The sequence below is a fragment of the Phalangium opilio genome, unplaced genomic scaffold (assembly GCF_054372755.1).
Source record: "Phalangium opilio isolate 3A_F unplaced genomic scaffold, DU_Popi_V2 ptg000060l_1, whole genome shotgun sequence".
Classification (NCBI taxonomy): Eukaryota; Metazoa; Arthropoda; class Arachnida; order Opiliones; family Phalangiidae; genus Phalangium; species Phalangium opilio.
Window position 1 is genome coordinate 6,506,448 of NW_028324177.1, and position 14,789 is coordinate 6,521,236.

The following is a 14,789-nucleotide window of genomic DNA, read 5'->3' on the forward strand; positions in this document are numbered from 1 at the left end:
TAGTGTCCAACGTATCAAGTTTATGGGACATCTCATTAATCTTGGCCATTATTTCCCTTAGAACATCAGTAGATTGTACTTCACTTACGGGCTGATTCGTTGCTGAGTTTTTTCGTTTAGTCGAATCCGGTTGCTTACAAGAGTCACATTTCCAGGCAGTTTCCTTGGCTCCTAACTTTCGTAAATTTTCTTCGGTTTTTAAACTGGTGCATTTAGCATGGTAATAGTTCATACATTCACCAACACATTGAATTATGTCTTTAGTCGTCGTTATTTCGTTATCACAGCTAGCACAGAATTCTGCCATGTTTAAATATATAAAAAACTAGTAGCTGATAAGCAATGCTGATAAGCGAGACGGAGCGAAAAACACGCGACTGTTTGCTGCGAGAGCTGAATTATTCCCCTATTATTAATTCCTTGCAAGGACCTAACCCTGTTAGGCATAAAATGTTTGAAATGAAAAATGATCTTCTTTGTAGAACACCTTACAGGAACCATCCTGAAAAATTTATTTACCTCCTCGTTTAAGGCTAGAAGCCATGAGGTTATTACATGACCACCCACTATCAGCTCACAGGGACAAAGATAAGACCCTCAGTAAAGTGACATTTAGGTATTGGTGGCCAACTATAGTTAATGATGTCCAGGACTATGTAAGAGGATGCACCTTATGCCAACAATTTAAGGCTAGGAATAGAAAGAAGCCAGGGCCAATGCAACCCTCTGAGATAACACGTCCTTGGGACCAAATCAGTGTCGACATAATGGGACCTTTCCCTCAGAGTAGACACCACTTTAAATATTTAATAGTCTTTGTTGATTATATGACTAAATTCGTGGAAATGATTCCATTAAAAACTATTACTGCTAAGACCTGTGTACAGGCTTTCAAGTCTATTATCACTAGGTGGGGAGCTCCTAAAGCTATTCTTAGTGATAGAGGGGTACAGTTTACTTCGAAACTTTGGCTGCAGATGTGCAGAGCTTTTAAAATAAACCCAAAGTTTACCACCCCCTACACACCTAAGGGAAATCCCACCGAAAGAGTAAATAGAGTAATAGGCGAGTTAATATCATTTTATGTAGGGAATCACCATGATAGATGGGATGAATCCCTTGACCTTCTTCAATTCGCTATAAATTCCGCACCCCATAAACCACGGGCAGATCCCCTTTCTTTTTGAATTTAGGGCGGGGATTTAGACATTGAAGAACCCATTTAGGACCCTGATGACCCTAGTCGTAGTAAAGCTTTAAAGGTTCTTAAGGAACAATTAGTATTCAGTAATAAATTGTCTAAGTTAGCTAAAGCACACCAGAAGAAATACTATGACCTCCGCCATGACCATTTAGAGTTTGGGGTAGGAAGTTTAGTATGGATAGAAACTCATGCTTTATCCAGTACGACAGGTCAGCTTATGAAAAAGCTTAGTACTAAATGGGCAGGTCCCTTTAAAATAGTAGCAAAACATTCTCCCGTTGTCTACGAGTTAGAAGACGCTAACTCAGGGCAAAATGTAGGGAAAGTTAATCTAGAGCATCTGAAACTCTACTGGACTAACGTAGCTGTCTTCGACAATACCGAAAATGCCCCCACTTCTCAATCGAACGTTGCAGATGATCCTGAGTCTAGTCCCGCAACTAATGGTGGTACCGCGGCCCGCCATCTTACGGAGACTTCCTCAACCACGTCATCAGAATCATCATCATCTTCTACGTCACCGTCACCGCCTCAGGACGGTCCGGAAATCAATCAACCGATTATTCCTGTTATGCCAGATGTCCTTCAAACCTCGACATCAACTACTCTAGAAGATCAAGCAGCGGATCAACAGATCCCTCCTGCAGTTCGAGATGATTCACATCAACCTACAGATTCTGATAGTGAACCGGGCATGGCCCTTTTCGAAGACCCACCTCTCCTCCTTTTTACCTATCACGATATGAGGGCTTTTCAGCTCGATCATCCCTCTAACGATAGTCCGCCTTCTGCGGCAGGGGAGGCTTCCCCGTCTGATCATGAATCAGTCGTGGAAACTAAGCTACATACACACATCCAGTTTTTCGGAAGAAATTCTAATGCCAGAAGATAAATCAACGTCTTCGGAACAATCAGTACCGGACCCGGCGTTACACCAGTCACCTTCTTCTGGTTTTGCGGAGGAAATAGTACCTCCTGAACCGATTTCTACTCCTTCGGAGGAAATATCTAACCCTGAACAGATACCTCAATCGAAATCCCAATCACAGCGTGCGTCAGACAGTTCATCAACCACGTTGTCGGAATCAATGAGAACTCCTAGATTGAATAGGGCCTCCTTACCCGATTGTTATTTAGAACCTTTTAAATTGGGATGGCGACGAGAGGTGTGTAAGAGAGGTTAATAATAATAATAATAATAATAATAACATAAAGAACCTAAAAAGGGAATATTTCTGTTTCTCCCGAAAGCCAATTTCTGTTTTCCCTTGGGAATTTATTTCCCAACCAACGAAAAGAAAATACTAACCACTTTTTACTTTAGATGTCCGAAGGGAACGGGAAAAATAAAAGACCTGAAGAGACTCCCTGGTATTTTGAAGTACCTAAAGGAGTTCAAATTAAAGAGAATAGACCTTTGAAACCCCTAAGCTCAACTGGCAAGTCCGTTGAGATATTAGAAAAGTACTGCCCAGTTGATCCTCAAAATCAAGTACATTGCCGAAACTGTGGTGAATTAGGACATGTCGCCAACGATTGCTACGTACCCAATCGATTTAGAAATTCAACATATTCTTGCCCATACTGCTATACCCAAGGGCATTCGGGAACCGATTGTCCTTTCTTGGAGGAGGAGTCTCTCGTATTAGAAGTTCCTCAGGAAGAATTAAAAGAATTCCTGAATCCTGAGGGATCGAGTCCCTTGAGTGTGCCTTCTTCGTCTCCCAGGCAAGAAGAAACTGCTGGGGTTACCCTTAATTGAGAAGTGACCTCCCAAGCGGGTTTTGACCCTTTTTCTCTTACTCCGTATTTGCCTCCCAATGATCTACAAACTGCAGTCCGTGAACCTATCACTGCTTACCGTAAATTGAGGGAGCAAGCTAATGCAGACCCTACTCCTATGCACGTCAACGAATCTCCGAATCCACTCCCACTCCCTCCTTCACATAAATGGAAACCTTTACCAGAATCATCTGAGGTGGAGGACGATAACTGGGAACGTTTTGGTTCCATGGGATGGGTTCCCAAAAGAACCTTCCCGAAGACGTTAGTGTATTCCGCTATTCCTGACGCAAGGCGTCCAGTGATTTGGAACACTGTTATATGCTGGCGATGTCATAAAAGCGGCGACCATGTCGTGTCGGACTGTCCAAACAAGAGAAGTAAAGCTAAGGAGAAGAGGAGAGAAGCCCGAAGGATAGCCCGTTTAGATGCCAAACATAAGAAAGAAGAAAGCCAAGAATACAAGAAAGAAAAACAAAAAATTTTTTAATTTTTTGTGATAACCCAGTCAGAAACTGCAAGGTTCCTCGGGGTAACCTGTTTTGTTGTTTGTTTCATTAATTGATATTTTGTTCTATAAGAAGAGTTCCTAACGAGGGGGGGATGTAGCATGGCTGCCGGATTCCGGGAGTTTCTACTCCTTGGATCTGGCAGGGTATTAAGACTCCATGCTACATACTCCTCCTCCAGTTTACTTGTTGAGATAGATCACAAGAAAAGTTTAGTTACGATTAGTCTCGGGTCGAGAGCGGTTCTCTCCCCCGTTTTTTAAAGTCTTCTAAGACGGAGTATTTCTGTATAAACCAAGTTAGGTTTCGGGATCGTTGTCCCTTATTTCTTCTTTGAGAATAAACTAAAGAAGATCAGTCTTCTTATATTGGATACAAACAGTAAGTTGTCTTTATTCTTTTTTATGGCCCTCGGGGGGATTTTTCCCTTGGTTAAATTATCATACAGAGGGTTACAATATGATTTAATATTATCACGTTGTTCCGTTTAACCAAAGTCCTCAACAATTTAAATCCAATTTCAAGAGCAAAATATGATATTCGTGCATTAACAATTCTTTTATAGATTCTCTAAATTTCTTATCAATATATAGGCCAAGAATTTTTTTTATAATCTCGACTTTGTGCGAGAATTGGTATGCTTAACCTTAATGACCGCCATTTGAAAACTTGGTCGCTTTTAGATCTCCTGCAATTGCTTGGCAAAACTTTACGAATCGATAAGCAGTTATTGTTATCATGCACTGTTCTTATAGTCATCTAGCAAGATAATAATGGCATTTTTTTTAAATTTTAGTGTTGAGAGAATACTTGAAACTAAATGTTTCGATAATGTCTTTCTACAATCGACGTACGTCACTGAACTAGTGAGATGGCAAGTGCCCAAGAAGACACTTTCACCAGTATCGCTATCTCAAACAGAGGTTGCATTTCGTATCTTTGGTGTTGGTATCGTAGCATGCATTGTTACCCTCCTGTTAGAGAAGCTATTTTATCTCTTGAAAAATCTAAAATCTCGAATCAGAAATCAAGGTACCAACAGTTAATATCAACTGGCATCAGATGACTTTCTTATCCAAAGGTCTGATAATATTTACACAGTTGCATATCTGTCTTTATTCGTATCCACTTACAAATTGTTTGTTAAGATACAATTTGTTGTTAGTTCTCACTATGTTTAGCAGCTGCTGTTTTCGTTCTTTCTTTTTTTTGTTTTTGAAGAATCTGAAAACCTATTCCAAACCAGTCCCGAAATTGTTGATATTTTAAAGCTAGTGACTTCGCTTTAGTTACTTCGGAAAGTCAGTACTATGAGAAGGGGATAATGATAAAAGGATGACACTCTGTATCATCTTAATGCTATAGTTACGTAAATTATTCTTCCCAGGCTCACCCTTTTTGTTTGCTATCCCGCTCATCAAACTTCTATAATTGTTTGGTACTAAATCTTCAGCAATCAATCCACAAACCCCTTCTTGACGTGGAACAAAAATGAACAAGCGCTCCTTGGCAAATAGTAAAATGCTAATAGAGTAATGATGAGAGAACTATTTATCGCGCATGCGATTCGGTTTAGTAACCTTGCTCCAAATTTTCTGATGTTTGGAAAGATCATGTTACAATTACTAAGCTTTATTGTACACTGCTCTCGAAGAGAAGTATTTTGTACTTCTGGTACTATCTATCCAATTTGTTTACAATAAACGCTCCACTGATCCAAGTATAACTTATGAAAACTTCCAAGATAATTGTACTTAATGACGCATTTTAGCATAAATGAGAGGACAGTGTTTACACAGCAACCAGTTTTGAATACAGCTTTGAACATAAAGGATACTCATTTGAGGCGTAGACAACTGAGCCTTTACCAACATATAAATGTAATATTTCTCCAAAATGTATACTCGTCATTTCCCCTTTTTTCCCCATTGACTGATTTTCATGTGAACAAAACTATCCTTATTGGATGCAAAATGTCGTACTGCTTAATAATTGTTTAATTTTATCTTCGGCAATTGCTCATCGAGAAAAGAGAAATAATTCCATATCTACGTAAATAAGTTTGTAAGTAGTCCTCCTCTTGACTTGGAGAGGTAATATATTGTTTTTTGCTGAGATAAATCTATGACAAGAATGCAAGAGTTCTACAGTTGGTATTCTTTTTACAAATAGCCACTTGTTGTATGGTGGTTTGTCATAAATTACTGGCTGAAGTATCACCATTACTTTCTGAAAATATGTTCTAAAATTAATTTTCGATATTAATAATGTAAGAGATTTTAGATATTTTCTATTAAAATATTTTAAATCCATATTTCTTAACCTTCACTCTAGGTATTAGCATAAGCATATCATACCACCAGTATGCATGAATTCACAATACGACCACGGGTAATCACCATTGTACAATAGCGCCAGAGAGAGATTTGAGGTCCTGCGCCACCTCGAGGGGAATCGAAGCAATTCTCTCCTTCCCCGTATCCCCCTACTACCTTTTAACTCGGAAATTTCAGCAGTCGTCTACTTCTATACTACGATTACCGCCGCCAATTACCTCAGTTGTTATTTTAAGTTTATTAAGCGTAAATTATCTCGAATTTTTGTTCAAAATAGAAAAACTAATAGTGATTAGTTTACACAATACATATGGTTTAAAATTAATATTATAATAACCAAAGATGAAAGAGTAAGTTACCGCAAGTTTTGTATTCGCCACTTTAACCGTTAAAAAAATTCAGTGTACTCTCCCATCCGAATAAATAGATGAATAAATAAAATTAAAATAAACATTAACTTTGCACGCCTCCCCCTCCCTGATCATTACCAAAGACGCGAACATCAAAACCCAAGGTTTAAATTGTTTGTTATTATTACAAGTATTAATTTAGGTAGAGCATATAATAGGTAAGAATAAGATATATACTAATCCTTGTATTTATGTCCAAGCTCCCGGTAGCATCCCTTGCGCGATTTGAAAAATGTTTCCTTATTGTGCCACCAGAAAGACCCGTGTCACGAGTTTTGCCAAGACAATGCCTATGGCTAATTTCCCTCTGATTCACGCTTACGGGAGGTTTGATATGCTTATGGTATTAGGCATGTGCGAGTATCATTATTTACCTTATATTCGCTAGTATGTATATACTTGAGACGTTTGTTGTTTTCGAAAATGTAATACATCATTTTGTCAAATGAATCGTTAGGTAGCAACCCTGGATCCTAGAAATGACATTGGAATATTTAAGTACTAGTTGAAAAACCCGTTGGAGCTAATAATACGGGCGATAGTGTATGTTTCGGCAATTTTCATGTTTGGTTTATCTCTGCTCCCATTGGTTACAGGAAAACTAACCTAACTACGCGATTGAACCTAAGCTCAACCTTACCATACCTGAAATGCACAATAAACTTATATTCTATTCTATTCTATTATTATTATCTCAAAATTGCAGCCGCTATTTAAAAAGAGTGTAACGTCACGCTAAAAGTGAGGCGCGCAGGTCGAACGTATTTATCTATTTATGATGGTAAATGGTTAAAAATGTTAAATTATTGTAAACTTTATATTCGAGTAAATTACCACCCATTTACAGTTCAGGTTTTGGAAAATAACATACTGTTTTTCCGATAGCTTTTTATTATAGTAGCAGTTGGATACCCAAATATTCTGAGCGTTATTGAATAAAATTAATATTTTCGGCAATATGACAAAATTGCAATTTGAAATAAGTAGGTATATTGAAGCTTCATTTTTTGAATTATCGAATTTATCGGGACATTTTAATAAATAGAAAGTTATCAATAGAAAATACTTTTTTGATATTTCATTTTTTCAGTTGCGTTTAGCAAGATTCAATTTGAGTTTGAAATGTTTGTAATCTGAACTTACTGTATCTTCAAAATTCATAATTGTTACGTTATAATCAAAACCCTTCATTTTTGTCCGAGAAAGAAGTCGAAAAATCGTTACTAAGAAAACAAAAATCATAGAATTTTACGTGCATAAATTTAAACTTAACCTTATATATATTTCAGTAAGTTGTTTACTTGTTTGTTTCTTCTTTAAACAAAGTCACATCTTTTCACAACATGAGGAGGTTTTAGAAATGGTTTCGTTGAATTCAACAAGGCTGTGTCCGCGGAACGCTACACATTCTTTAAGTTTATATAATATTCCAATAGAGATTTATTCTAAGCTGTCATTGCTAGTGCTAATGGTGAAGTAAACAGTGTTAGAGAACTTGAGGTAGAATTATTATATCATTTATAATATTGCTTCGGCGGATTGTTTAAACATGAATCAGTATAATTTGACGAGCCGGAATTTCAAACTAAGTCGCTTTTAGTATGCCTGCCCATAAGTAAGATGGTCTCAGATACTGCAAAATCTTTTTCCTTTAAACTGTACTAATAGGGGAGTTCGCCGAAAACGAATGCTGGCGAAGAGTTTCTGATTCCTTGTCTGGAAACGGTTTATTTGAAACATAAACAGTCGATATAGTTTAATTAACGTTGTAATTAAACGGCATGAGAATATAGTTCAAAACATAAATCGGTTTCGAAAACTTCGCAAACGGAGAATTCATATAAATCCTTAAGTACAACGAATATTGAGTTGAAGCTCTTGGCGAAATGTAGTTTTACGTTGCTTGTCAGTGGAAAAAGCAGCTTTTGAAATCTATATTCGTGGTGTAGTTGCCCTTATTCATCGCCTAGTTTGAAAATCCGAATTTAAATGTGTTTCTAATATTATGAATCTAGAAAAGTGTTGTATCCAATTAAAACTTGGAAATGAGATCCTTTGTGAAATATACGTTTGGTTGCACGCTCGCTCTATAATTACCGGCAACGAGACTGATAGTCACGTTGACGCACAAAATGACCTTTTCAACGATTGCCATGACAGTGGATCGACACCACTTTTAAAGATTTTGCTTGAAATAACAAGCTCACTTGTATTGTTGTATTGTTGTATTGTTGAAAGGGGTGACGCGTCGCCGCGTCGAGCACCGATACCAAGGGTATATTGTGCGCCCCGAGCTGATTAGACTGCGAAGAGTCCTGTCGCCTCGATGAATCGGAGAATCCGATTGGCCGAGACAGTAGAGAACTGGTGAGGTTCCATAGTATGCATGTCAAAATGCTCAAACCTCATGGCCGCGAGGTAGTCGCAGCTGCAGAGGATATGGGAGGAGGTTTCTTCTACCTCCCGGCAGAACCTACAGAGTGGGTCATCAACGATGCCCAATAAGTGCAGGTGTCAATTCAGCCGGCAGTGTCCAGTGAGGAGACTGGTGACCAGCCTAATTTTGCTTTTGGTGAGGGCAAGCAGTTCCTTTGCCCTAGTGATAGAAGGACCCGGGACAAACTCCTTTTCTTGTCTCTGCCCATCCATGTCAAGCCAGAGCTGCAGTTGAAGTGCAGACATCCGGCAGTGAATCCTATGACGAATGATGCCATGGGGGATGGGAACCGCAGGCTCAGGTCCGAAGAACTTCGCCTCAGCCCCCCTTTTGGCATACATATCAGCCCTTTCATTGCCCAGATATCCGCAGTGTCCTGGCACCCACAGCAATTGAACCTTGTTGCGGGCAGCCAGAGAACACAGCAAATCCAGACAACTGAGGACCAGTCTTGAGTCAACAAGGCACTGATTCAGTACCATGAGGGCGGCCTGACTATCCGAATAAATCTGAATCGTCCGTCCGAGGTAATTTTTCTTGATGCAGAAATCCGCAAATAAACAAATGGCCATTATTTCCGCTTGGAAAACACTGGCAAAGTTGCCGAGGCTCTCGTAAAAACCAAACTTCTTGGTCAAGCAGTAGACCCCGGCACCAGCTCCAGAGTCCGTCTTCGAGCCGTCTATGAACCAGACGGTCTCCCCCCCAGTACCAAGGACTGGGTTGGTCTCCCAATCAGTGCGACTAGGAAAGTGCACGCTGAAGGGCTCGTCAAAATGATATGATACAACAGACTTGTCTGAGACCATCGCAAGTGATGGCTCGAGACTGCTGTACTCACTGAAGAGCTTGGTGTGACTTAAGTCCCAGTGCTTGGGCTTCCACCAGCCGTGGTTGTTGAGCCTACAGGCTCCCATAATAGCTTCCTCCTCAATAAAGAGGTGGAGAGGAAGCATATTCAGAAGGATCTCCAGAGAGGCTGTGGGGGTAGTCCTCATGGACCCCGTGATGCCGATGCACGCCAGCCTTTGAAGCTTGCGTAGTTCATCTTGGGCTGCTTTAAGGCGAACCCTGGACCACCAGACAAGAGCTCCATAGGAGACCACTGGCCTGATGATTCTAGTATAAATCCAGTTCACGGCACTGGGGCTTAAGCCCCAGGATTTGCTGACTGAACTTCTTATACGCCAGAATAGAATTTTGGCTTTCTTGATGCTAAGGTCAAGATGGGATTTCCAAGTAAGCTTGGCATCAAAGGTCACGCCAAGGTATTTGACCTCGGTGGAAGGAAATATCATTGAAGAGGTCATTGGTCCTCTTCCGAGTAAACGGTATAAGGACAGTCTTGTTGGGATTGACGGTGAGGTTAACATCCCTACACCATTCCTCAACAACATGCAAGGCAGTTTTCATCAGTGCAGCGATCGTTGCAGGGAACTTCCCCTAACAATCACTGCTATGTCATCCGCATAGCCAAAGCAGTGACACCCCCCCTCCCCGAGTCGACCCAGCAGCTCATCCACCACCAGGCACCAAAGAAGAGGGGACAGAACCCCTCCCTGTGGACAGCCACGGTCGGTGAAGATCTCCAGGGATTCCCCGAGAAGAGACGCCGTCATCCTGCGATTCGTGAGCATGGAGTGTATCCAACGACACAGAGTGTCGTCAATACCAAACTGCTCCGCAGCGCGAAGAATAACTTCACTAGAGACCCTATCAAAGGCTCCCTCAATATCAAGGAAGATGGCTAAAGACATCTCCTTGAACTCGATGGCCCTATCAAGGCAGTTCAAAATGCCATGGAGCGCCGTCTCCGTAGATTTGCCTTTCTGATAGGCAAACTGAGCAGTGGACAGGGGAGTATGGGAGAGAATTCCATCCCGCAAATACCTGTCCACCAATTTCTCTAAAATCTTTAGGAAGAAAGAGGTAAGACAGATGGGTCTAAATGCCTTGGCCTCAAGATAGCTCGCCTTCCCAGGTTTGGGAATAAAGATAACCTTCGAGCGCTTCCAGATATCCGGAATATGCGCCAGAGCAATGCAGGCCCTGAATATCCTGCACAGATAGGGGCCAATGGCGTCTATACCTTCCTGAAGGAGGGCAGGAAAGACGCCATCTGGGCCAGGGGACTTATAGGGCTGAAACGAGTTGACAGCCCACTTAAGTCTGGAGTATGTAACTATCTTATTGGCAATTCCCCAGTCCGCCCTAGTAGCAGCAGTATCCCTAGTGAGGTAGTTCGGAAGCGGAAGGGTATCGAGACCCTTCCTTGTCAGAACACACGCCCTGTGGTTGAGTGAGGTAAAATCATAAGTAATGTTACCTACATTCTTTAAACCAAGGATTTTACCATTATGGATCCAAGGTTCCTGAATGAAGGCCACATCCAGGCCCTCTAAGGCAAACCTCCGACAAAGGACTGCCGAGGCTGCTTTGCAGTGATGCAGGTTGATCTGGATCACCTTAATGCTCATTCCACAGAAAGAGAGACGGACTTAGCCGCTACTTGGCAGCAGCTTGGAGTCCCGATCCAGGACCGGTATCTCCTTCGCCACCGCCAGCAGCAGCCCCGGCCTCCATCTCCATCCAAGTGTCAGGAGCGGAAGTCCTCTCGGTATCAGAGTCCTTCAAAAAGTCGGACTCTGTCCCGAGGTCTATGTCCGAGCCATCTGGAAAGGATGGCTCTAAGTTAATTCCAGCAATATTTGCTGCCAGCTCCCCACTCACGCTGGCTGCGGTATTGCCTTCATCATCAGAAGCTTCAGAGACCTTCTGAAGAGGGTCCTGTGGTGCGTTCAGGACCTTGAAAGTCCCGACGTCAACACCAGTGAGACCCTCAAAGCCGGCCTCCTTGATGGCCTCCATGGAGGAGCCATCAATTAGGAATTAATCAAAACGCGTCTTGGATTTAACCAAGACCTAAAAAGTATCGATAAGAACAAGGTTAATCACTTGACTGAATGCGCAGATATTGAAACTTTTTTTTAATTAAAACTTACATGCTTAAGAAAGTATGTTCCATCACCCTATTCCATTGAATAAACTTACTTTACTGGTAGTAAATTTTTTCCCTCTCAATAATTTGAAAAATTTACTTATCTCGGGTTTTCGAGCACAATTCCATTCCCCGAAAACATTTTATAACTACATTTATTATCACTTTTAAGAGAGTACGTGTATGACATTGTGTCGTTAATAGGTTGCTAACATATCCCCTTTCATGCCCTGAACGCTCCATAGTGAAACCTTTTGTTAATTTTAGTGCAAATTTCAACAATGGCAGCACATTCAACATGGACGTTATGATTTTTACTCTTGGTTAAACTGACTTATGTTAATAGACCACTTCGACATGGAAAGACACGGGGGTAAAACTTTGCCTTCCATCTCGCTCGAGTGAGTCGAGTCGATGGAAATATCATAAATAGAGCAGAGACGGCGAGGGGTCAAACCCCCCCCCTCCCATATGTCCCGATACTAAGGATTGACATCTCTTTTTTACGTAAAAAGGGTCTATAGCAACGGTACGACAGACAATGGTCAAACGGTTCTGCCATGGCGTTTCTATGGTTCGCAAGCAGTAGGGGCGTGCATGATATTCGTTATTTTTTTGATTTTCTTTGTTGTAATTGTTAACTTAAGCGTGGTCGTAGCCTGAAAATTATGACTTGGTTATTTTGAAAAATAGCCTGCGTTCACCGAGTCGCGTGATCAACGACGCTGTGGCTCGACTCTGCTACTTAGTCTGTATATCTTCAGGAACAAGGATAATGCATTAACGGTTTTTAAAGGAATATGGGATTTTTAAACTTGTCGCTGCGAATCTTCCTATGGTAAATGTTGTATTTCTAGTAGCCCCAGAGACTTCTGGTAGCACTCTTTATGCATTTGGTAGAACAGTTTTATAGAAATTGAAATGGTAGAAGATATTTATAAAATAACATTTGTTCGAATATTTAAACTTCAATTTGGTCTAATTATTTCGTAGTTGACCTATTTCAAGGCGAGGAGTGCTCTCAAAAACAATTACTATTTGCTGACGAATACCTTAAAAAGTAATTCACACAGAATTCTCGAGCAGCTTAACGCGTAATTGAGTGGGCTACTGCCTTGGTGACGAGGCCAGCGAAAGACAAGGCATGAGAATGGCACAAGGCGTACTTCTATCAAGGGGGGCATACAACTATACATCCTCCTTGTTCGTATCGGGCTATGGTATCGGGCGCAGCAGAAGCTAAAGCAGACTACCCTAAATCGTTTTGTCATTGTTACGTGTAGTTACTAGTTATAAGGTATTTTTCCACACGAAAACTCTTAAAAGTGATAATAAATGTAGTTATAAAATGTTTTCGGGGAATGGAATTGTGCTCGAAAACCCGAGATAAGTAAATTTTTCAAATTATTGAGAGGGAAAAAATTTACTACCAGTAAAGTAAGTTTATTCAATGGAATAGGGTGATGGAACATACTTTCTTAAGCATGTAAGTTTTAATTAAAAAAAAGTTTCAATATCTGCGCATTCAGTCAAGTGATTAACCTTGTTCTTATCGATACTTTTTAGGTCTTGGTTAAATCCAAGACGCGTTTTGATTAATATCTGTTACTTCGGTCTTAATTTTTATTAATTTTGCGTACATGTGGTGGTAAATTTATTTCAGTGCTCATTCCCGCATGCTGCAGAAAAGGAAATAGTTTGTCATTCAATAGTAGCTAATAGGACGTCACATCAATATTTTTAATCTTAATTTGAGCTGATGAAGTAAGATATACGAGGGTGTGATGTCATGACAAAGATTGACTATTTGTGATGAACCCAGACCAGAATATACCAGTTGCTTTCAGGCAAATTTTGAACCCCATTTCCAATGTCATTGTGTCAACAACATCTTATTCAGAACGGATATTTCTCTTAACCTTTACACAAGATTCAACATATAGAATACCATCTTTTGTGGTGCTCTAACTTTAACCTAATTTAAGAAAATAAAATGGTAAATTTTTTTGTTAAAAATGACATGATTAAATAAGACAACTAGCAATAATTTGGCAATATAATATTTTGTAGTATTTTGGAAAAGATGGCAATTTCATAATAACTTGATATACAATAACAGGAATACATTTAGCCATTCAGTTTTAATGCAAAGGGCCCCTCCTTTGGCGCGTCTTAAAAAGATTTTCTCTTCTGTATAGTGTGGTAGTTTGGCATATTTTAATTTTAGCTATGTCCTTAAGTACAATCTTAATTGGATTTAGCCATTGGGATAGATGATAAATGATTAGCCAGCGTACTAGGGGAGTCTGGCAATGGAACTGTGCTTAGATTTATCATTGAATATAGGAAATACCAGGACCAACAAATTATTTACTAGTATTTATGAAACTAATGGTAACTATTTTACCTTTGATAAATAAAGTCAAATGAGAGTTACAGTAGTTTATTGATGACAAAAGTTAGGGTTAATAATATTATTTATTTTATATAATAGTTAAAATATAAATTGTAATTTTTTAAAGTTATGGCTGTTCAGTAATTACTTAAAAGTCATTAAAACAATAAATTGCTTTAAGAATATTTTGGTTAAACTTTTTGTCAAGGTTTAAACACGCATGATTATTTTATTGGAATGTGCTAAAGATTTATTTTAAAAACACATTTGGATTGATAATTGCTACGTTTATTTATAGCACGCAATTTGGAATTGAATTTCCCTGGTTGTTATTTATTTATGGTATTCATTATAATTATTTTCCAGTAAATAAAAATTTTGTTTTCACGTTCAAAGCTAATAGTTGCGTTTTTTTTTAAGGGTTTCATTCATAACTTTAGAAAGAAAATTATTTTTGACACCAGAAAGGCTTTTGAGAATAATTAGTGATTGCGTCCTGGCTGGCAAAAAATAGACCTTAACAGGGAAAAGCTATGAATAGCTATAATTAATTTTAACTGAATCTAAAATGTAAGCTTCACTATGAATACATGAGAGGGATTAAAAAAATGTTCAAAGACAGTCATACGTGAAGGTTGGACTTAAAAAGTGTGAAAAGTTCAACATTAACGTTAGAGCACCAATAATCATTTTGTTAATCTCTCAAGTGAATAATTCA

At 39.6% G+C, this 14,789-nt stretch overlaps 1 long non-coding RNA gene across 2 annotated transcripts; it reads left to right on the forward strand.

The window, feature by feature from the left end:
- Positions 1-12,904: 12,904 nt before the first annotated feature.
- LOC149666955 (uncharacterized) lies at positions 12,905-14,469 on the forward strand. 2 transcript variants are annotated; one of them, XR_016368252.1, is made up of 2 exons: positions 12,905-13,162; positions 13,340-14,469. It is a non-coding gene; the product is annotated as an uncharacterized LOC149666955 (long non-coding RNA). The 2 variants fall into 2 exon arrangements; XR_016368253.1 differs by having other exon boundaries at positions 12,905-13,113.
- The last annotated feature ends 320 nt before the right edge of the window (positions 14,470-14,789 follow it).